General features: G+C 44.3%; 1 protein-coding gene across 1 annotated transcript in view; it reads left to right on the plus strand.

Annotated features, from left to right (window-relative positions):
* The window catches only part of SIAH3 (siah E3 ubiquitin protein ligase family member 3), a 75,494-nt gene that overhangs the window by 38,879 nt on the left and 15,003 nt on the right, over nucleotides 1-21,612 (plus strand). The gene's annotated exons all lie outside the window — the stretch shown is intronic.

Below are 21,612 nucleotides of genomic sequence, written 5' to 3' on the forward strand. Positions count from 1 at the left end.
GAGGTGTCATGGACAAAACACTGAATGATCCAAGAAGCATCAAAAGATGATGAAAGGAATACATGGAGTCACTGTACCAAAAAGAATTGGTTGACACAGAACCATTTCGGAAAGTAACATACTAAAAGTGTAGACCTTTAAAAGTTTCTCCTCCCTTTACCTTCAGTGGGACAGTGGACTTCAACAAGAAGGGTAGCCTGAAGTTTACAAAGAATGTGAGGACCAAACAGACTCATGAAGAAATGTTCAAAATAGCTGGCAGTAAGAGAGATGCAAATCAAAACAGTGAGACTATTAGAGAGGATGTGCACAGATTGCAACTGTCATGCATTGCTAGTGGGACTGTAAAATGGTACAACCATTCTGGAAGGCAATTTGACATATACAAGCAAAACTTGATGTATATGACTTTTGTATGCAAACCAATATAAAATAAAAAAAATTAATAAAATAACTTTTAAAAAATATTGAACCTAGAAATCCCATATAACCCAGATATTACACTGCTGAGAATATTAGATCTGAGTCACTAAAGGAGATTATGTATACCTATGTTCATAGCTACATTATTCCTAATAGCGAGAATATAGAAACAACCCAAACGGATGGATTGGGAGATTGTGGTATATTCACACAAAAGAATGCTATGCAGTTCTGAGGAGCAATGATTTTATAAAATACTGTTTAACATGGGAGAATCTAAGAGAGCATTACTATGCTGAGTGAACCAACTCAGTCTCATAAGGATAGATATTGCATAAGGTCATTATTGTAAAAATGGAAGGATAACTAATAAGATGTGTAGAAAAGTCCAGAAGGGGAGAGGGAAATAGAGAAAGGAGCAGGAAGGAGGAAAGGGGAAAATCATTAGGAAAGTAATGTTAGTAGGAGGGAGGCAGGAAAGGAATAGGAAAGAGTCAATAGGGACTGAAAAAGACACAAATAGACACAGATTAATAGAAATTAAATACATAAAATACAATGTATGCAAATGAATTTATAAAAACTATAATGTAAATGAAGGATTGTATAAACACAATGTGCATGAAGGGAGCACAATGTAATGAATTATTATATGCAAACCAATACAAATTTTTAAAAAATAAAATGTGAGGCCCACCAAGCCATCCTCCCAGAGGCAGCTAGGTCCTCTGCCCTGGCTGTCATGGCATCGGTCTCCCTCCAGTATTTTGTGGGGAGGGGGTTGTGAGAAGTCTTTTCTTTACCGTCTGCATCCCTCCTTATTAATGTAATATTCCCAGAGTTTAGATAATGATTTAAAAGCTCTAATTTTGTTACATTCTGAGGGCTGCCTGCCACTAAGGCTGATTGTAATGAGATTTGGGAAGGAGCTGGGCTCTTAGCTGAGGTCAATTTATCTCCAGGAGAAAGTGCTACCATCAAAACACCCAGAAATTATTAGCACTTAGGAGAAAGCTGAAGAGATCTATTAATGTGAGAGGCCGAGGGAGTCCTAAACTGTAAGGTGCAATTATAGTTCTTATTTATTTCCCTCTGCTTCATATTTAAGGGGGAAAAAAAGACGAGGAGGTAAGATCTCATGAAAAATCAATAAATACTTATTAAGCACCTACAGTTCTGCCTTGTATAATGTGCTTGCGTTCAGAAGTGTTAACACATTACACGTATGTGAATTATGTCCCTTCACTTCTCGGCACAACCTCCAGGAGACCCCTCGAGGCAGAGCTGCTATTTTTTTGCTTCCTTCTTTTCTTTTTGATAAATGAGCAATCTAAGGCTCAGAGAGAATAAGTGGCTTTCTCTAAAAGCAAGAGTCAGGATTTAAACCCAGATTTTCTAATTCCAGGTCAGCCAGTTTTATAAGGACATCACACCACTGTTGGTGGAATGTAGTCCGATAGATGAAAAGAAATTCAACACTTGTCCTTTTTTTTTTTTTTTTTTTTTTTACTAAAAGGGTTTCACAACTCTGCCTGCACTTGAGGCATTTCTAGGAAGCTCTATGGGAAAATAATCTGGAGGTCTGCTCTCGTAAAACTCACAGCCTAAGAATCCCCAAGGCTCTGGGGGCTTCTTGGTGTTGGCAGGTGCCACTGAGTCGAGTATAACTCGTAACAGATCTGAACCCTGTCCTATCCTCACAATCTCTGACACACTAGACTCCATTGCTGCAGTCCCTGTGTCAATCCGTCTGGTTGAGATTCTTCCTCTGCTTTGTTGACCACCTTCCCAAGCATGATGTCCCTCTCCAAGCAGTAACCTCTCCCAGCAGCAGGCTCAAAGTATGGGAGATGAAGCTTTATCATCTTTGCCTCTGGCTGCATCTTTTTCAAGACATATTTGTTCTTTTGGAAGTCCACAGCATATTCAGTACTCTTCTCCAATACTACATTTCAAAGACATGGATTCTCCTGTCATCCTTATTCATTGTCCAGCTCTCAGCAGCATAGCAAGTGGTTGAAAAGATTTGCCTGAATTGTGCCTTCGTCCTCAAACATCATTGGTCTTTAATAATGTGGAGAGGTCTCTGACTTCATAGTTTCCCAGTGCAATACATTTCTTGATCTCCTGACTGCTGGTACCAAGTGTACTAATTAAGTCATTGACAATTTCAATCTTTTCCGTCTATCATGATGTTGCCTATTGGTCCGGTGGTAAGAATTTTTGTTTTTTCACTTTGCGATGCAATCCCTATCAAAGGCTGTAGTCTTTGATCTTCTGCAGCACTGCAGGTTCTCCTCATTTTCAGCAAGCAAGGTTGTGTTATCTGCCTAAAGGAGGTTATAGATGAATCTTCCACCAGTTGTGCTACCAAGGAGAAGGAAGCTATACAATTTTAATCCACCAGTGCTCTATAAGAAAAAGATGAGCAATCTCCTCCCATGTAATTAATTGTCTCTGAAAACCCTCTGGGGGTCAGCTGTGTGTTGGTTTCAACACAATGTCATACAACAACAATGATGACAACATAGGGCTGCTACGAGTCAGAATAGACTCTGGTACACAGCAACAAGGGAGCCTTAAAAATACGGCAATCTAAGTAGAGAAGACATTTTTTCCCTCAGCATCACACAGCGTGAGCCAACCAAGAAAGCCAGCATCAGGTTTTTACAAACTGACCATCCTGTCTAAGATAAGATGGACTGTGCCCAGAAAACTAAAGAAGGGCAAGGAATAATATACAACCAACCCTTTTGTCTTTAATAAAGACATATATATATATATATATATATATATATATATAAAAGTACAAATCCTGTGCTCTACTTCTAGGGAATCCGTTTGAAGCTGATGAGGCAGCTTTCTGTCTGTGGGATTTTGAACAGATCATTTCATCCTCTTTAAGTCTCAGGTTCCTAGTTCATAAAAATTGGGGAGGAGAGAGGCATAATAATTGGCCATAATCCCTGTGTGATACAAATGGTTGACTCGCTCAGCTACTTAAAAGTTGGGGGTTCAAGTCCACCTAGAGGCATTTCAGAAGACCTGTTTGTCAACTTCCAAAAAGCCAGCCTTCTGACACGTTGGGTTGATTTGAGTAAGAGCTTACACAGTGACAACTGGCTTTGAATCATTGCCCTCCTTTCAACTCCAGGATCGTAGGTGGGCATCAGGGAGTTGGGCTGCTAATCGAAAGACTTCATTTCTCGGGCAGTTTGGGTCTACCAGCGGCTCCCAGAAAGAAAGACTGTCATTTTCCTCCCATTAAGAGTTACAACCTCAGGCACTTATGAGTTGTTCTGACTGGAGGGAAATAAGAGAGCTCAAATGGATTCATGTGCTCATCTATGCTGTACAAAGCCTGGGCGTAAGCTATACAGCTTCACCCCAGTGTTAGATATTACAGAGGAAAGAGCTGAGGCTCTGAGTCATGAAGCAGTCAGGCTGCAGCCAAGGCTCATACAAGCCCTGGAGGAAGGGGAAAAGACACACCCCTTTTGGTACAAACATCCACATTTCCTGGCCTGTGGGAGCTACAGGATTAAACCATCAGATTAACACGTTCACCCGCAGGCATTTTCATGCTTGACCCTGGCTTTAAAGGGACAAGAAGCTTTACAGTGTTTTCTGGTGCATGGAGGAGACTCAATGAATAGACTCAGGGTTTGCAGTCAGGGAATTGGAGAATGTTAAAACTGGAAGGCATATCAATTGTAGGTCTCATGAAAGAAAGGAAAATGGGAAGCACTCCAAAAGTAGAATGAGACTTAAGGCTTTTAAATCTAGGGCTATAAAAAGGCTTGCCTGGAAAAATAGGGCAGACTCGAGCTCTTGAGGATTCACAATAATACAGAAGAGCAAATGCTGTTAAAACACAAAAGCAGAGGGCAAAGTCATCCCAGGCTACAGATTAGCATTGCATGGGGAGTTTGGAGGAGAGCCGGGGGTGGAGTATCTAGGGAGCTCTGCTGCTAATCCAAAGGCCACAAATCTCCAGTGGTTTGAATTCACCATCTGCTTCTCAGGAGAAAGATGGGCAGCCTTAGTGCCCTGCAATTTACCACCTCAGAACCTTGCTGGATGATCAGTTATGAGCTGGTTCTGACTGTACAGTGATGAGTTAGCAACGATTTTCCCCATCATGTGGCTTTTTGCTGAAGAGATGTATTGTCAAAGTCTCCTAGGCTTGAGAAGGTAGCTTCAGAAATCACCACCTGCAGCTGTCAGCAGACATCAGATCCAGGACTCCTGTGGAAGAGAATGCTCACCCTCCCCCCAAACTCAAATTTATCTCAAACTCAAGACTCATTGCCATGGAGTCAAAACTAACTCGTGGCTGATCCTCTGGTGGGTTTTCAGAGGCTGTAGGTCATCTAAGAGGAGATTGCCTTTCTCTCTTTCTTTCTCAAAGCAGCTGGTGGATTCACATCTCCATAGAGACATTGCCTTTGGGTTAACTGCACAGCTCCCGACGGGCGATGCCACCAGAGCTCCCTGTTGTTATAAATGTTGAGTCAGAATTAACACATATCTGACCCTCCAGTGGGTTTTCAGAGGCTATAAATCACAGGAAAGAAAATAGCCCATCCTTTTCTGACAGAGCAGCTGCTGGATTAGAATTCTGTACCTTTGGGATTACAGTTCAGTTTCTTACCATCAGCCACTGCTTCTTCCAAGCTTGTTTTAACTGGGGAGCTCCACCAAACACTGTCCACCCTGGATAACCATTATTGCATTTGACACCTCAGTGTTGCAGTGTTGCCTACTATAGAAATGAAATTAATAATTACTAGGGAGAGACATTCCCCTCCAAGAAAATTTTAGCAGAGCTAAAGAATAAGCTTCCATATTACATTTCAGAAAGATTATCAGTTTCCTGCTTATTTCCCCCAAATGTGTTGTTAAGTGCCATGAACTTGACCACACCATATAGTGACCCTATGAACAACAGACCCTTGAACAATGATCCTTGCCCTATCCTGCGCCATCCTCACCATCACTGATATGGTCACGTTCATCGTTAAAGTCACTGTCTCGCTCTATTTTGTTTGAGTTCTCATCTCTGACATTCCACTGTTCCCAAATAAAGGAGCTGGATATGGTATGAGCTGGGCTGCCCCTTGTCTTAAGGAAGGCATGAGTGTGCCATGTCACAGGCTCTGAATGGCTTCAGGGCCCATTCTAAAAGCTGGGACTGGCACCTCCTGGAGCCAGGTTTCTCTGAGACCTCTGGGGCCTAAGCTGTCACTTGTATCAGAAGATATACGCCACAGAGCAAAAACATGCAGTCTAGAGATCAGCACACAGGCAAGATGTATCCCCGTCACCACCACTGGTGCCTCTCATAAATCACCAGGCTCTTACCAGGCCCTCACCTCGGCTGCACAGCGGGGATGCTGAGAGATGAGAAGCAGAAATCAAGCCGGCACATGCAGGAGAACCCCAGGCCTTTGACACCAGCCTTTCATTCATGTCCTCTCTCTCTGGCCTACTTGCTGAGCATCCAACTGTCTTGACTGACTGCCTTCCCTGATTATCAGCCCAATGACTGAGAAGAGTTGCTTCCTGGGGCCATACCTAGGTGATGACATAATTAAGAGGGCCTGGTGTCATTTGCATAACAGTTGCTTGTAATTTGTATCTTTGTTATTATTAATTAAAGTAACTGTTACATTCTCTCCAGCAGTTTTCCTCTTGAAAGTCTGGTATTCTTGTGACATTAACCTTCTGGACACCCTACTATGTGCTGAGTATACAGGGGACTGCCAAATGTACAAGCAAAGCAGTCTGAGTAGAAATCCAACCAGAATGTTCTTTAGAAATAAGGATGGTGGGGCATCAATTCACTTGCTTCGATGTATCCCCAGGAAAGCCCAATGGCCAGCAAAGCTCTCCCTATTTGGTAAAATGGAAGGTCAACCAAACAAGGTCACCCTCAAGGTGACAGTCTGACTTGATGGCTTGAGCACACCAGTGAGCACTGCATAGTGTAGGACTGGCAGCACCTTGTTCTGTTCATGGGTGCTGGCCAGCATAATCTCAGGGTGTCAGATGAAGCTTCCACACGGTGACCTGTCAGCACGAGCAAGAATCACTGTAGCAAAGTGAAACAGAGAGACGCCTCCCCTTACGCTCCACTCCTCATCAATCCAGGGCTACTGAGTGGGTCTTACCCATTCCCAAAGATGCAGCCAAGACAGAGACCAACAGCTGTCATCTGCTGGGGAACCTAGGTACCTCTTCTTTAAGAGTGTTACCTCCCCCTAAGAAGAGATGGTGAGTTCTGGCTTTTCCTATGTCTTACAGGTGTTCATACATGTTTGCAGAGGACTGGGTAGGAAAACAACTTCATATTCTGATCTTGTCCCAGCTTCCAAGAAGACAGTGGAGTCTTGATTTACTTCCTGGGACTCACTTCTCTGCCCTCAACTGACACAGGCTGTTACGGCAATGTGACAGTATGAGGGGCCTTATAATAAAAGGACAACGAGTGCTATTCATTTGATACTTTCTGGGTTTCAGGTGCTACAGCAAATACATATAATGTGCTGTCTTTCATCATCTATCAGTTTCTTGTCTGTGTGATTCTGGAAGTGAAGGTGTTACTATGTTAAATAACAGCAAGGTTGCCCACGCTAGACAAGTCTCAGTAGATCATCCAGACTAAGACAGAGAAAGTCCTGATGAGCTGCTCCAAAAACTTAACCACTGAAAGGTTGTGGCTCACAGTAGAGCCTTGTTTGACATCATGCTGGAAGATGTTCTAACCCCCAGACGTTTGTGAAGATGACGCGAGCCCAGTAACATTCTGTTCTGTCAACTCAACAATAATTAGCTGACCTTGCATGGATTAAAAAAAAGAAGAAGAAAAAATACCCAACAAAAAAGCTCCAGTAACTAGCCACCACCACACACATGATCTCACTTAATTCTCACAGCAAAGCCATGAGGCACCATCACCAGCCTAGCTCTACAGATAAGGAAACTGTTGTTGTTGTTGTTATGTGCCGTCGAGTCGCCTGCGACTCATAGCGACCCTATGTACAACAGCCCTAAACTCCGCTCTGTCCTGAGCCAATCGCACTGTCTCTGACACTCCCATCCCAATTATCCCAGTCACTGAATCAATCCACCTCATAGAGGGCCTTCCTCTCCTGCGCCGTCCCTCCACCCTCCCAAGCATGATGTCCCTCTCCAAGGACCGGTCTCTCCTCACTACATGTCCGAAGTAAGTTAGACGGAGCCTCAGAATCCTTGCCTCCAAGGAGCCACCTGGTTTAGCAAAGAGAAACTTCTCCACACCTCCCAGACTTATACAGGTGGTGGGAGGAGTCTTAGTGGTGCTTGATTGCTAACCTAGAAGATGAAGGTTCGAACCTCCAGGACGTTCTGTGTGGCGAAAACCTGGAGATTTGCTCCCATAAAAATTACAGCCTAGAAAACACTATAAAGTAGTTAGTTCTATTGTATGGGGTTACTGTGAGCCCCAAGCAGACTCAATGGCACCGAGTAGAAGCAAGCAGTGACTTAGCCAGGCTGGGCAATCCCCCTCCCCACTTCACTGCCTGACTTGATCTTGACTGAAATCAGGAGCTAAGGGGGACTTGCCCTCTGATGTGTACTGTGCCCTCTGCTCTGCACTGCACACCCTCCGGGGAGTACCTCTCTCACCATAGTCCACAGTGAATGGTGCTCTCAGAGCCCCTGCTTCTCTTCCTGTTGGCCTTTCCACCTTAAGATCCGGATGAGTGGACCAGAATAAAGACAATGGGAAGAAGCTTATCTCAGCAAAAGAAGAGAAGGTATTTACAGTCACCTGAACAGATATATCTTGGCAAAAGTGCAGCCAGAGTGCTCCTTGGTGGCAAAGATGGCGAAGCTTCTCTGGGCATGTTGCTAGGAGAGGCTATTCCTTGGAAAGAGTCATTGTGCTTGAACAGGTGGAGGGTCAGTGAAAGAGAGGAAGACCCCAAACGAGATGGATAGACATGGTGAGGCACTGAGTTGTTGTCAAACTGGCTGAGGGGGCTTTAAATGCAGGCCTTCAGGAGCTCTGTTTCTCATGTCCTCAGCACTGCACCCCAACATTTTTCTCTTACTCTCTGTGCCTTAGGAGTCAAACAACCTCTTCTTTCCCTTACTGTTCCTTGCTTTGGCTGCATGACAGCATCTCAGAGTGGACGAGCTGGGCACTAGGATGGGGACTCAGTTCCCCATGCTCCCCCAGATCCAGTTGACCTCATTTCTGAGTGTAGACAGTACTGATTGCAAGAGTAGGGGTTCTCCAGGAAGAAGGAAGCCTTGCCTAGGAGCCAAAACAGAACCGCATGGTGTGAGACCTCAGAGGCTGAGGCCTGGGACTGGTGAGGGCATGCCTGCCAGCACCTGCTGGGTGACCAGAAGCCTGTGTGGGCTTCAGCTTGCTGGCTTCCTGTTACCCTTAGGAAGAGGCTGTGTCCTCACCCTTGGAGCTCAGAAGCTGCTCAGCCCCTTAGCTAGCTGGCTTCACATAAGTCCGTGAAGACTCCCAACACGTTCTCTAATCACACAGTCCCTGTCATTTGTAAAGGATTTGGTGCATCAGAAAATCTTAGGAAACTCTTGCTTATTTCTCTGGGCAGCTTTTCCAAGCACGCAGCAGAAGCAGCTTCATTTGTTTGCTGTGCGTGTGTGCATGTGTGTGTACATGTGTATTGGCAATGCACAGGCACACCGTAAAAAGAGAATTTTCTCAAAATAAATCATTCTCATGACGTATCGATCCTAGATGCATGCCAGTCACACTGATGTGAAAACCTGCTATTTCTCTGAGGGTTTGATCTTGGGTCCAAGTTCACAGTGGGGAGAGCCTAGCTATCTCCAGGTGCTGAATGTACTGAAAACAACAACAACAACAACAAAAAAACTCAACAAATAATCAAACAAAAAACCAAAAAAAATCCAAGTCTTACCTCGGGCCCCTGTTGTAATATTTCCCCCCATTCCAGAGCATGATTTGCTCTGATTCTAGGACCCATCAATACCCCATGTCAAAGCCACCGAACCCCAGGTGCTTGCAGCAGAGTTTGATAAATGTTTCCTAGGTTTTAAGTATCCAGAGCAGTTTACAGGAGCACTATATCAGCCAGACAACACAAGCGAGGACTGAGCGATGTGTGAGCACCTGCTTTAAACTACTCCTCAGCAAGGCACAGCATGAAAAGGGCCTCTGCTGCTAATATCACCTATCCACTTAGACGGCTGGTCATCATGGAGCCTTCTTGACATGTGAGGACGAGCCCACTCATTCCTCACCCCCTCTAGGAGATGGAGGTGAATTGAACATTCGTCGGGGGAGCGCACTAAGGGAGCAGAGCTTGCAGCTCTGGTTTTGGGGCAGCCATCAACGACACTGAAGGCTTTGGCCATCTTGTTCACTGTGCCCACTGACCGAGGAGTCTGGTCTGGATCAGGGGCCTCTGGCCTGAGTCTCCACATGTGCTCAGTTAGGGTTCTGTGGCAGAGGTGCAGTCCCGGGCCTGGACGACTGATACAAGTTCCAAATGGGAGTGCTTTTAATTTCTACTTTATCTTATTTGGTTTGTGTCTCTCCCACAACAACATTTTTTAAAAAATATGTATATAGAAATTCCTTTTCTAATTATAAAACTGTATTCTGCATGAAATCTAGAGGGAAAACAACAACAAAAACAAAATAAATCAAAGCAGTTGTCATTGAGCTAAATTCCAGTTCCTCATCCGTGTGCCCTCCCATCTCACCCCCTCGGGTGTCCCAAGGTAGAATGTTGCTCCATATAGTGACTTTAAAGGGGGCTTTCTTCTTCTGTTGGCTCTGGGGGAAATCCCTGTTCTTTGGTGCCTGATGATCTTCATGTGGCTGGACATCTATCATACTCTATCTCTACTTGACTAACCTGCTCTTTCATATTTCAAAGGAAACTGGTTAAAGACACAGTCTCTACTCATACTGCCTCAGTAATATAACAAAGAAATCTCATTCTCAAATGAGACTACAGTTCCCCAATCAGTTGATGATTCCCAGTTGAGATTATAATCCTACAGTCCAAAGGGAGCTGGGCTGCTCCAATCCACCCGAGACTCCTCGAGGGAGAGATGAGTCTTCTGCCCTCCGTGTGTGATATACAGTTTTGGAAACCTGCTGCAGGGTCAGCTATGGATCTGTTCTAACTCTGTGGCAATGACTTTGACCTGGGCTGCTCCCCTCCACCCCTCCTCCTCCTCCTCCTCCTCCACCCAGACCCACTGCTCAACTCTACCTTTTCTTACAGCTCAGCCACCCAATAGGAGAGGAGAAACATAGCCTGCACGCCTCCTTGCACTTAATGTTTGCTTTTTGCAATTCAGTTTATTTTTTACTGTGGCAAAGTATATATGATATAAAACGTGTCATTTTAACCATTTTACGTGTACAGTTCAGTAACATTAATTACATTCATAATGTGTAAAATAACTACAGTTGGTTCAAAACTTTTTTAGCAGGAACCCAGTATTTCTTAACAATTACTCCCTTTTCTCCCCCCTCTCCCCTTATGATAATCCCCAATCTGCTGTCTGTTGCTCTGTATTGCTGAGGATTCCATGTAAGTGAGATCACACCAGACTGGCTTGTTCCCCTCGGCATAACATTTCCAACAGTCTCAGCAATGCACTTGCTCATTAAGTGCAGTCAGAATGCTCCTTAGAGGCAAGGATGGTGGAACTTTATCTCCCATACTTTAAGCATGTTGCTAGGATGCAGCAGTTCTTGACAAAGTAAAAAATCAGTGAACAAGGAGCCAGACCCTCAACGGGGTAGGGTGATACAGGGGCCATAACGATGGGTTCGGACATGGCAGTGATTGTGAGGATGACACAGGCACAGTGTTCATCTACTGCTCATGGAGTCATTACGAGTCACTGTTGACTCTCAATAGCACCTTACAGCATAACAACTGCATGGCTTCACAGATATTAGATGCCTTCTAATGAGGCTGGGAGCTGCCTGGTGGTTAAAATAGCAACGTCAATGATCGCATGCCCTCCAAACACAATGGGGTTGCAGTGTCCATCACCTTCTTACCGTATACTCACTCATTACGATCATGCAGTCTCCAACTCAAAGCAACTCAAACCCAAGGCTGTAAATTGTCATGGGATAAAACTGGCCAAATTTTTCCTACAGTTTGACTTTATAGGTCCATTGAAAGAATGGCTTGGAGCCCACAGTCAGAAGGAAGCCCCAGCAGATGTTGTCCATCCCTGGGATGGCTGTGGGGCTGCTGTGCTTTCCCTCTGACTCCCAGGAGCTATCACAAAGGTAATGCAGCATCTCATTGCAGATTCCGCTCCTGTGGAAGCGGCTTCCAGAGCCCTTAATTCCTTGTGTTAAAACAACAGGCGAGGTGACCCTGGCACAATCTCTAATAGGTAGCATGGGTCAACAGTTATTCATTTGTACTAGTGCTTCTTGCATGACGGGCAAAGATGAAAATTTGTCCTCTTCCTGGCAAGAGCTATAAATTAGTTTTATGCCACTGCTAAACCCAGAGGCAAGGAAGGGAGGGTAGGAATCTCAGGGGGTGGGGGAGAGGGTCAGTGAGTGAGGCCTGGGCTGCTCCCAGTAGTGAAGCAGGTTGCTTCGTGTGTCATGTAGAAAAAGGCCAGAGATTGGGCCGGGGAAGAAATGGACTCCTGAAGAATATGACCTAAATGTTAGTTCTCATTTCATTCCCCAATACCTTATAGTCTCGCTGCATTAGAGTCATAGGTTTGCAGTGACAAAGGGCCTCAAAGTGCACGGCTTTAAACAACAGGAATATGTTATTTTTGCCCTTCTGGAAGCTAGAAGTCTGAGACCTGGTGGCTTAGTGGGTAAGGAGTTGCACTGCCAACCCAAAAACAAGCGGTTCAAATCTACCAGCTGTTTCATAGTAGAAAGGAGAAAGATGGGCTGTTCTCTATGCTAATTGCAGTATCTGAAAACCTACTGGAAGTTCTGGCTGGGGTCAGTTGTGGGTCGGGTCCACTTAAGGGCTCACACAAGCATGCATGCACGGTTCTGGCCTCAGTTCCTGGCAATCTCAGGCATTTCTTGAGGCTCCAGCATAGCTGTCACTGTCACAGGACCATGCCCCCCTTTGCCCTTCTGTGTCCCTTTCCTTAACACCCACCCCCAAGTAGGAGGTCCTGTGATGTTACTGCTAACTTCTTCCTAGAGTCATATTTCCTGCAAGGTCTTGTTCACAAGTATCAGAGGCCAGCACTTTGACACATCTTTTGGGGAAGACACAATTCAATATATAACATTTGCTGAGTGAATAAATGGATGCATGCAACAACTGTATCTCTCCCAGTGAGGTACTGATTGAAAACAGTTAAGCCATGCTTACTAAAGATCTCTAGGACCAATTTGTTGTTAGGTGATGTGGAGCCAATTTTGATTCATACCCTATCAAAAGGAGATTTGAAGCTTGCCCTAGCCTGTACCATCCTCATCATTTCTGTCATACCCATTATTATAATCACTGTGTCAATCCATCTCATTAAGAATCTTCCTCTCATTTGCTAACCCTCCACCTTTCTCAAAGCCAGAAGATGTTTGTTGTTGTGTGTCGTAGAGTCAGAACCAACCCATAACTGACCCTCTGTGGGATTTTCTTCTAAGTGGCATAGCACTGGTCTGTCCATTTGCTGTACAGAGGTAACTCGTGGCTGCTGTGATGCTAAACACTGTGACATTGATGTGTCAAATGTGATAACAGTTCCCCATGGTGGACAGTGTTTGGTGGAGCTCTCCAATTAAAACAAGCTTGGAAACAGAAGTGGCATCCACTTCCGAAATAGCTTGCTTCCGGAAACTCTATGAACTTGGAGAACGATGAAAGTTATGTAAGTGTTCAGGCCTTTCTTTCATAGGGTCACTATGAGTCATTTATGAGTTGATGGCACTTGACAACAACAATGGGCTTTTCAAAAGCAGTAAATTACACAGGAGGAGATGGCTCATCCTTCTCTCGTGGAGGAGCTGCTGGTTTCAAACTGTGTGCCTTTGGATTGCAGTGCAGCTTCTTATCACTAGGCTGCCAGTGAGTACAAATGTTGTTAGTCTACAATTTTGAGGTATTTAGTCCACAACATGAGTAGAAAAGACACCATATAAGACTCACCCTATTGCCGTCGTGTCAGAATCCACTCATAGCTGACACTGTAGTGGGTTTTCAGAGGCTGTAAATCGCACAGGAGGAAATTGCTGATCTTTCTCCAGCAGAGCGTCTGGTAGATTCAAGCCACTTGCCTTACACATAATACATACAATATTTAGATGTTGGGCTTATTTAAGCGTTGAGAACTAGGCATCCGAATATTACCAGTGTTACTATTCAGATAGTGGCCTTCTGAATGCTTTCTGTTTTTTTATGCTATGTAGAATTTTCAAATATTTGTAATAGGGATATGCTACCTTCTAATGAGAGAAAAAAGAGGACTCCGATGGGCTGGTGGCAAGAAGCTGCGTAGCAATTCCAAAAGCACACTGTTCAAATTCAATAGCTGCTCCACAGGAGAAAGATGGGTCATTGCCTCCTGTGCAATTAAGGGCCTCTGAAAACCTGTGGGATGGCTCAGTGATGGGTCACAATGACGGTGGTACACAACAACAATCAGAAAAAAACAAAGGCTTAAAGAAAACATAGTCCTCATCCACCCTTCATTATCTGCACTCGAAAGGCCTAACAGTGCTTCAAGATCATCTCAAAGAGGAGACATATCATCCATTTCTTGACTTTGGAATACGTTACTTGAGCCCGTCCCACAGAAGATTTATCTTCCTAATTAGCTTTGCTCTTTAGTTAATATTAGGATTAGCCGCAATTCCCTGAGCTCCCTGCCAGCTCAAGAGCTGAGTGGGGTGGCTGAGAAAGCCAGCCTGGAATAAATACGAGCTGCAGTCAGTTTGCTTGTGGGTCACTGAGTTGGTGACACTCAAAGGAGAAGGTGCCTGTGGGCTCTTACAAGCACAGGATTCTACAGCCTGGTGCCCCACATGCAAACTACTGTCCTGAGAGCCTTGACCTTGAGGTCCTGAGCGAGACCTGCTTGTCTGTAAACTTCTGGTGATAATGGGTCCCATATTCTAGTGGTGACATGACATGTGACTGAAGACATGTGGCAGGCTTAGAAAGGACACTTGCAAGGTGGTAGCCAGGCTGGTTCTGTGTCTCATGCGTGTCCTTCTGTGATTTGCATTCATAGCCTAGTTTCTTCCAGATGGAGCCCATCATCTAAAGCACATTTCTTCACATCATCTGACGTCCCTGGCTGATACAGGTGGCTGCTAACCAATCTGTGATTCAACCCCACCCAGTGGTGCCATGGCAGAAAATCCTAGCCATCTGCTTTCATAATCTTCACAGCCGTATTCTATAACCCTATCTTGTTTCCTATCATCATAGAGGGGAGAAGGCATCATCATTCTCGTTTTATCATTACTGAAACTGAGACCCAAAGGAGGAAAGGGATATATGAAGGTAGAAGATCTGGGTCCCCGTGAATCTTCATGACCATGTGCCTCTGCCCTCCACCCTACCAGATACAGTTAGGTTCAACACTCTCTGCCTAGTTTCCTTTCTGAGCCAATCCATGACAATTTAAGTCTCATCCTGAAGCCTAACCATTAAATACTTTGCCAACATCAACCCAAGACAGTTGCTGTCAAGTTGAATCCCACTCGTGGTGCTCCCATATGTGCAAGAGTAGGACTGTGCTGTATAGGGTTTTCAAGGATTGATGTGTGTGTTTTTTTAAGTGCATGGCCAAATCTTTCTTCTGAGGTACTTCTGGGTGTACTCTTATCTCAGCCTTTCAGTTAACAGCCGAGTGTATTAATCATTTGCACCATCTAGGGCCTCCTTTGTCAAGATCAAGTTCTATGAAAATAGAGTGATGATGCAGGCTGAGTATGTTGTGTAGCTCACCAGAAGATCACACGTCCCTGGAGGTTCAAATCCACCAGTGGCTCCATGGGAGGAAGACGGACAGTCTCCTTCAGCTCAGATATACAGCCTCGGGAGCCTGATGGGGAGTTCAGGATAAGTTGGAATTGGCTGATTTGACTCACTGCCATGGCTGGCAAAGTGGTAGCAGGGCTGGGAAGGAGGGCCTACTAGTCTATATTGTGTGGGGGAGGGATTTAGTACCATTATCAATACCTTCCTTATGCTTTAGATTGGGCCACTGTAATCCCCAAGATTTTCACTTGCTGATTTTTGGCAGTGGATCACCAGGCCTTTCTTCTTGGTCTTAGTCTGAAAGTTCCAGTGAAACCCGTTTAACATCATAGCCACACACAAGCTGAACCACCAGCGCCGCTGAACCACCAGCGCCCCGACACTTCCAGGACCACTGAGGGGGAACCCTGACTCCTTCCTTAGTTGCCACACAAGGTGAAGTTCCACCTTCTCATCTCTTAACTTACCTTCTCTCCTCCCACTGAGTTTGACCTTGGGTGAGGAGAAAACCAAAGCAATTTGTCTTTGGACTTCTGTAAGAGACTAGGTAGGATGCTACTTTGGCCATTTGTCTTAGATTTGTTTCTCCACAGAAGCAAAAACCAATACATATACTATTTATATATTTGTAAATATATATAAATAAAAGTTACACAATGACTAAGGATGGCAGAAGAAGAATTGATGCCTTTAAGTTGTGGTGCTGGAGAAGAGTACTGAACATACCATGGACTGCCAGGAGAAAAAGAGGTCTGTCTTTGGGAGAGTGAAACCAAGTTTCCCCTTGGAGGGTAGGATTTTGAAGCTCCATCTCATATACCTTGGGCACGTGGCCAGGAAGGACTAGTCCTTGGAGAAGTGTATCATGCTTGGAAAGGTGGAGGGACAGCACAGGAGAGGAAGACCCCAGATGAAATGGATTGATACAGTAACTGGGACAGTGCCAGATAGGTGTGTCAAAATCAGTGAGACTGGCTCAAGATCGGGCAGGCTTCAGAGCAATTGTACATAGGATCGCTATGGGTCACAGGCGACTCAATAGCACATGACAACAACAACATATAAGTGTTGCCAAGTCTACTACGACTCATAGAGACCCTACAAATGTCCATAGATAGCCTGTTGTTGAATATATATGCAGTGAGATTCATCTAAGGGAAATGACACACAAGTTGTGGAGGTTGCAAAGTCCCAGCTGTGCAGGATGGAGCTTCAGAGACTGAAGGATTCAAGGACTGTGGGTAAGATGGGAATTCACGAGGTGACAAGCTAGATGCAAGACCAAACAAAAAGAAACCCGGCACGACCACACTTCCCTCTATATCGAGTGCAGGCCAACCCCAATGAAACTCCTCTAAAACCGATCAGCCACTTGAAGCAAATCTCATCATCCAAAAAGTGATTATACTGCCTCAAACCACATCAAGGGGATGGCGACATCACAACCCCAAACCAGAGATCCATCCGCAGCCAAACTGACACACAACCTCAACCCTCAGCCATTCTTCGACAGATCATTTCCAGGCTTCTGGGAACACAGTGAGGACAGGCGCCTTGCTGGCTTTGTATGCCACTTAGTCCCTAGCTCCTCTTCACCTGGCACATAGTGTACAACAAATGAAGAAATGCATAAACTCACTCGCTAACAGCGGAAGAGTGTTAAAATTCATGGCATTTACTTGCAGCTACTTTTTATGATGCTGCAGAAGAGCCGAGTATTTGTGTGCTTGTATATTATTGTTTAAATCTCAAAAGGAAGAAACTTCTTCTAAATTCTGAGCATGAAGACTCAATTAAACTAAGTAAAGGAAATTATGGGCAGACATAAAATGGGAAATGTATTAATTAAAGCTAAGCTTTCTTCTTTTTTTTTTTAAAAAGGCAATTAAATACTGCAAAAATATTCTGCTTTAAATTCCTTCCCAGCTCTGCTTTTGCTGTGGCTCGTCTGTGAAGATTTCTGTGTTGCCCAAGCTGTTTCTGTGTGGTGAGCAAACAAAGCAGTTGAACTTACTCTGTTATGAAGGTGACTACAGGCCTTGCAAGGATTTTTTTATTCTTAATTTAAATAAACTTTTTCTTTTTATACTGGTTTACTTATAAAGTTCATTTGCATTGCTTTTCGCATTAGATCTTTCCCATTTCCTTTACCTACTCTGCCCTCTACCCATCAAATTTGTACAACCCTATGATTAACACCCCACCATCGCCCATCCTCAGCCTTCTGCTCCCCTTCCCTACTTGGATCCTCCTTCACGTTCTACAATAATGGTCTTATACTGTATTTGTCCTTATGGGACTGAGTTAGTTCACTTAGCATAACGCTCTCCAATCCCTCCCAAGTTGGATAGTGATTTACAAAATCATTGCTCCTGCGTGCTATATAGTATTCCATTTTGTGAATGTACCATACTTTCTCAATCCATTTGCTTGTGCTTGGACATTTGGGCTGTTTTCATGTTCTTGTGGTGGTGAATAACGCAGCTATCAACATTGGAATGCAAATCTCCATTTGTGTCTCAGTTATTTTCTCAGGATATAGTCCAAGCAGTGGAATACCTGGGTCATATGGAATTTCTATGTTTGTAATTGTACCATTTTACAAACTTACCAACAGTTCCTATCTCACCACATCCTCTCCAATATTTATTACTTGCTGTCCTGTTAAACTTTGCCACTGCTACTGGGGTGAGATGACACCTCATTGTGGTTTTGATTTGCATCTCTCTTATTGCCAGTGATTTTCAGCATTTCTTCATGTGTCTGTTGGCCATTTGAATATCTTCCTATGTGAAAAATCTTTCCATGTCTTTTGCCTATTGTGTAACTGTGTTATCAGTCCTTTTCTTGTGGAGGCCCCGTAGGATTCTGTAAACTTCTGATATGAGAACCTTGTCTGAAATGGTATTGCTAATTTTTTTTCCCCAGTCAATAGGTTTTCTTTTTACCCTGTTGAAAAAGTTTGTGATGAACACAGGGATTTAATCTTTAGAAGATCCCATTCATCAATTTTATCTTCTTCAGTTTGTGTATTTCTGGCTACAGCCAGATTTGTCAATCTTTTTATACTGTAGACTAGGCCATCCATCTAAGCTTAATCCCAGTCTCTGATGAACTTTTTGGTTTTGTGCTTTACTCCCAGGTCTCTGCTCCACCTTGTGTTGATTTTTGTGTATGGTATGAGAGGTGGATCCTGTTTCAGCTTTCCCTGCAAGGATTTTTAAGGTTGTCTAGAGCAACAGGTCCTTGTTTTCTTTTTTCAGTTGGTGTTGAGTCACCTCTAGATCACAGTAACCCTGTGTGTGTTTGATTATAGCTGTGCTCCACAGGGGTGACAGAGCAACAAACAGCGGTATCTTGGGAAAAGTGCAGCTAGAGTGCCTTGGAGGCAAGGATGGTGAAGCTTCATCTCACATACTTTGGGCATGTCACTAGGGAAGGCTGTTCCTTGAAAATACACATCACGCTCGGAAAGGTGCAGGGACAGTGAAGGAAAGGAAGACCCTAAACCAGGTGGATTGACACAGAGACTGCAGCAATGAACTTGAGTGTGATAGAGGTTTGTGAGGATGGCACAGGATAGGACAGGTTCAGATCTCTTGTTTGTAGAGTAACAATGAGCTGTACTCAACTCACTGGCATCTAACAACAACAATAACCACAGGGTTTTCAGTGGTCAACTTTTCAGAAATAGATTGCCTGGCTTTTCTTGGGAGGTGTCTCTGGATAGATTTAAACCACCAACCTTTAAATTAGCAGCTAGGCATGTTAACCATTTGTACAACCCAGGGCTTCCTGAGGTCATTACAAGCTTTCTTTTTCATTCCTAAGGGAACATTGGGGCTTTTGAGAAAGGAAAAGGAATGAAGAAGTGGTCCTTAAAGGCATGGATGATGAGACTTAGCCACGTTGGGCATGTTTTCAGAAGGGATCAATCCTCAGAAAAAGTCTTCATACTGGGGAAGGTAGAAGGTCAGAGAAAGAGAGGAAGATCCTCAACCAGATGGATTGACACAGTGACTGTAACAAGGGGCTTGGACATATCAGAGATGGTGAGGCTAGGGAAAGGTTCAGATCTGTTGTTCATAGGGTCACTATGAGTCATAGTTGACTTGATGACATTTATCAACAACAACACCTTGTCATTGTGGACAAGTTAGAACTGGCTCGGCCCCTCTCCACTCAAAATGCTGTACCCTCTGGGTGATGGCTGGGTTCTCAGCCCTCGCCCAGATCTACTGAATAAAAATCTGCATGTTAACAAGGTGCCCAGGATATTTGCATGCACAGTATGCATAATTTGAGGAACGCTGATCTAGCATCGGCCCCCGCTCAGCAGAGTAATAAATGGACTTTGTGAAATTGGAAACTAGGAGAAATGCAGCCAATGCAGGGCATGAAACCAGAGCCCTGAATCAGCTGAAGCTTAGCTGTACCTTCAGCTGCATCCCCTTAGAGACCCTGAGAATGGCTACAAGAATGGACAGTGATCGTGAGGCCGCCTTAGGGCTGGACAACATTGCCTTGTTATACAAAGGTCTCCGTGAGCTGGAACTGACCTGATGGCAGCTGACCACAGAGATGGCAGTTCAATCCCTTTCCTCAGGTCAAGGTGAAGGTTGGGAACGCTTGTAGAAAACTAGTTACCTCCAGTGGGGAGATGTGTCAAAACAGGACAAATGATCAGATGTGGTCACTGTGAATTCTAGGAAGAAGTACATTTATGGGGGCAATCTGGGTTGTCTCCAAGCAGATTTTTCTAATTATCTTAGTGGGCACTGTTCCTGAGAGACACATGGTGACTATAGTAACTCAAAGATGAATACCGGATGGGTAAGTTATTAGGGACAGGCCAGACTACTCACCTCCCAAGCCCAGGAGGAAGAACTTCCCCCTTCAACTTTCCCCATATCTTCACCAAGCTTTTTATTAGATATTCACCTGGCTGCTGGCAAAGATTTAGTGTCAATAAAACACCTGCCCCCACTTTGCTCATGGGAATTTACTTGGAGCTGTAAGCAGCTTTTTATGGCTGCTGTCCGTTAAGTTTAGGCAAGGAAAAGTGTGCTGGAGGAAGAGATTGCCCTTGATGCCAGCTTCCTACTAGTCACTCTGCAACTCATGGCAACCCCAAGCCCAGGGAGAAGCAGCTCCCCTTCCCCCTGCTCACGCCTTCACCAAGCTGAGATTGCTTTGCTTATTTAGAGGGATCCCTGGTACGTTAGTGGTAAGTAGTTGTGCAGCCAACTTAAAGACATGCAGTTCAAATCCATCAGCTGCTCCGAGGAGAAAAGATGAGCACTCTTCTCTTGTGCTGTTGACTGCCTCTGAAAACTCACTGGAGGGTCAGCTGTGAGTGGGCTTGACTCAACAGTATGTGACAACAACAGCAATATGTTTAACTGAAAATGACAAGGGCAGTGCAACTTCATCTCACATACTTTGGAAATGCTGTCAGGAGGGGCCGGTCCTTGGGAAAAAGACATCATGCTGGGAAAGGAGAGGGTCAGCAAGAGAGAGGAAGACCCTCGAGGAGATGGACTGACACAGAGACTGTAACAATGGGCTCGAGCTGGTGAGGATGGCAAAGGACTGAGCAGGGTGCAGCTCTGTAGTTCACAGGGTCACTATGAGTTGTAGTTGACACAATGACACCGAACAACAATTATCATATAAGACACTGGTTCAACACCATCCCTGTGACCAACAGTATCCAACTGTGGTCTATAGAGTTTTCATAGACTGATGTTCATAAGTAGATTGCCAGGCCTTTCTTCCTAGTCTGACTTAGTTTAGACATTCCACTGAAACCTGTTCAGCATCAGAGCAACAGAGAAGCCTTCAAGAGCAAATAGATGGTGGCTGGACAAGAAGTATATTTTCTCAGAGTCAAAGCGAGTTTTCCTGCATGGATGAGACTCTTTCCAACCAACTGCCAGTTCTTCCAGAACAACAGGAAGATGTCAAACTTGCTGCCTTCAGTCAGTTTTGACTCACAGAGACCCCTTGTGGCAGGAGGAACAACCCCGTAGGGAATTCTTGACTCTTTTTTTTTTTTAAGTTTTTTATTTGTTTATTTTTTAAACTTTTTTATTTTTTTAGAGGATACTATATCATATATATTTTTTAATTTAGGTTGTTTATTTTTCATTTCAATGAACATCTACAGAGATTTTGGGATTCC

This window comes from Elephantulus edwardii, unplaced genomic scaffold, assembly GCF_000299155.1.
Source record: "Elephantulus edwardii isolate Elephantulus edwardi_28Jun2011 unplaced genomic scaffold, EleEdw1.0 scaffold00036, whole genome shotgun sequence".
NCBI classification, from domain to species: Eukaryota; Metazoa; Chordata; class Mammalia; order Macroscelidea; family Macroscelididae; genus Elephantulus; species Elephantulus edwardii.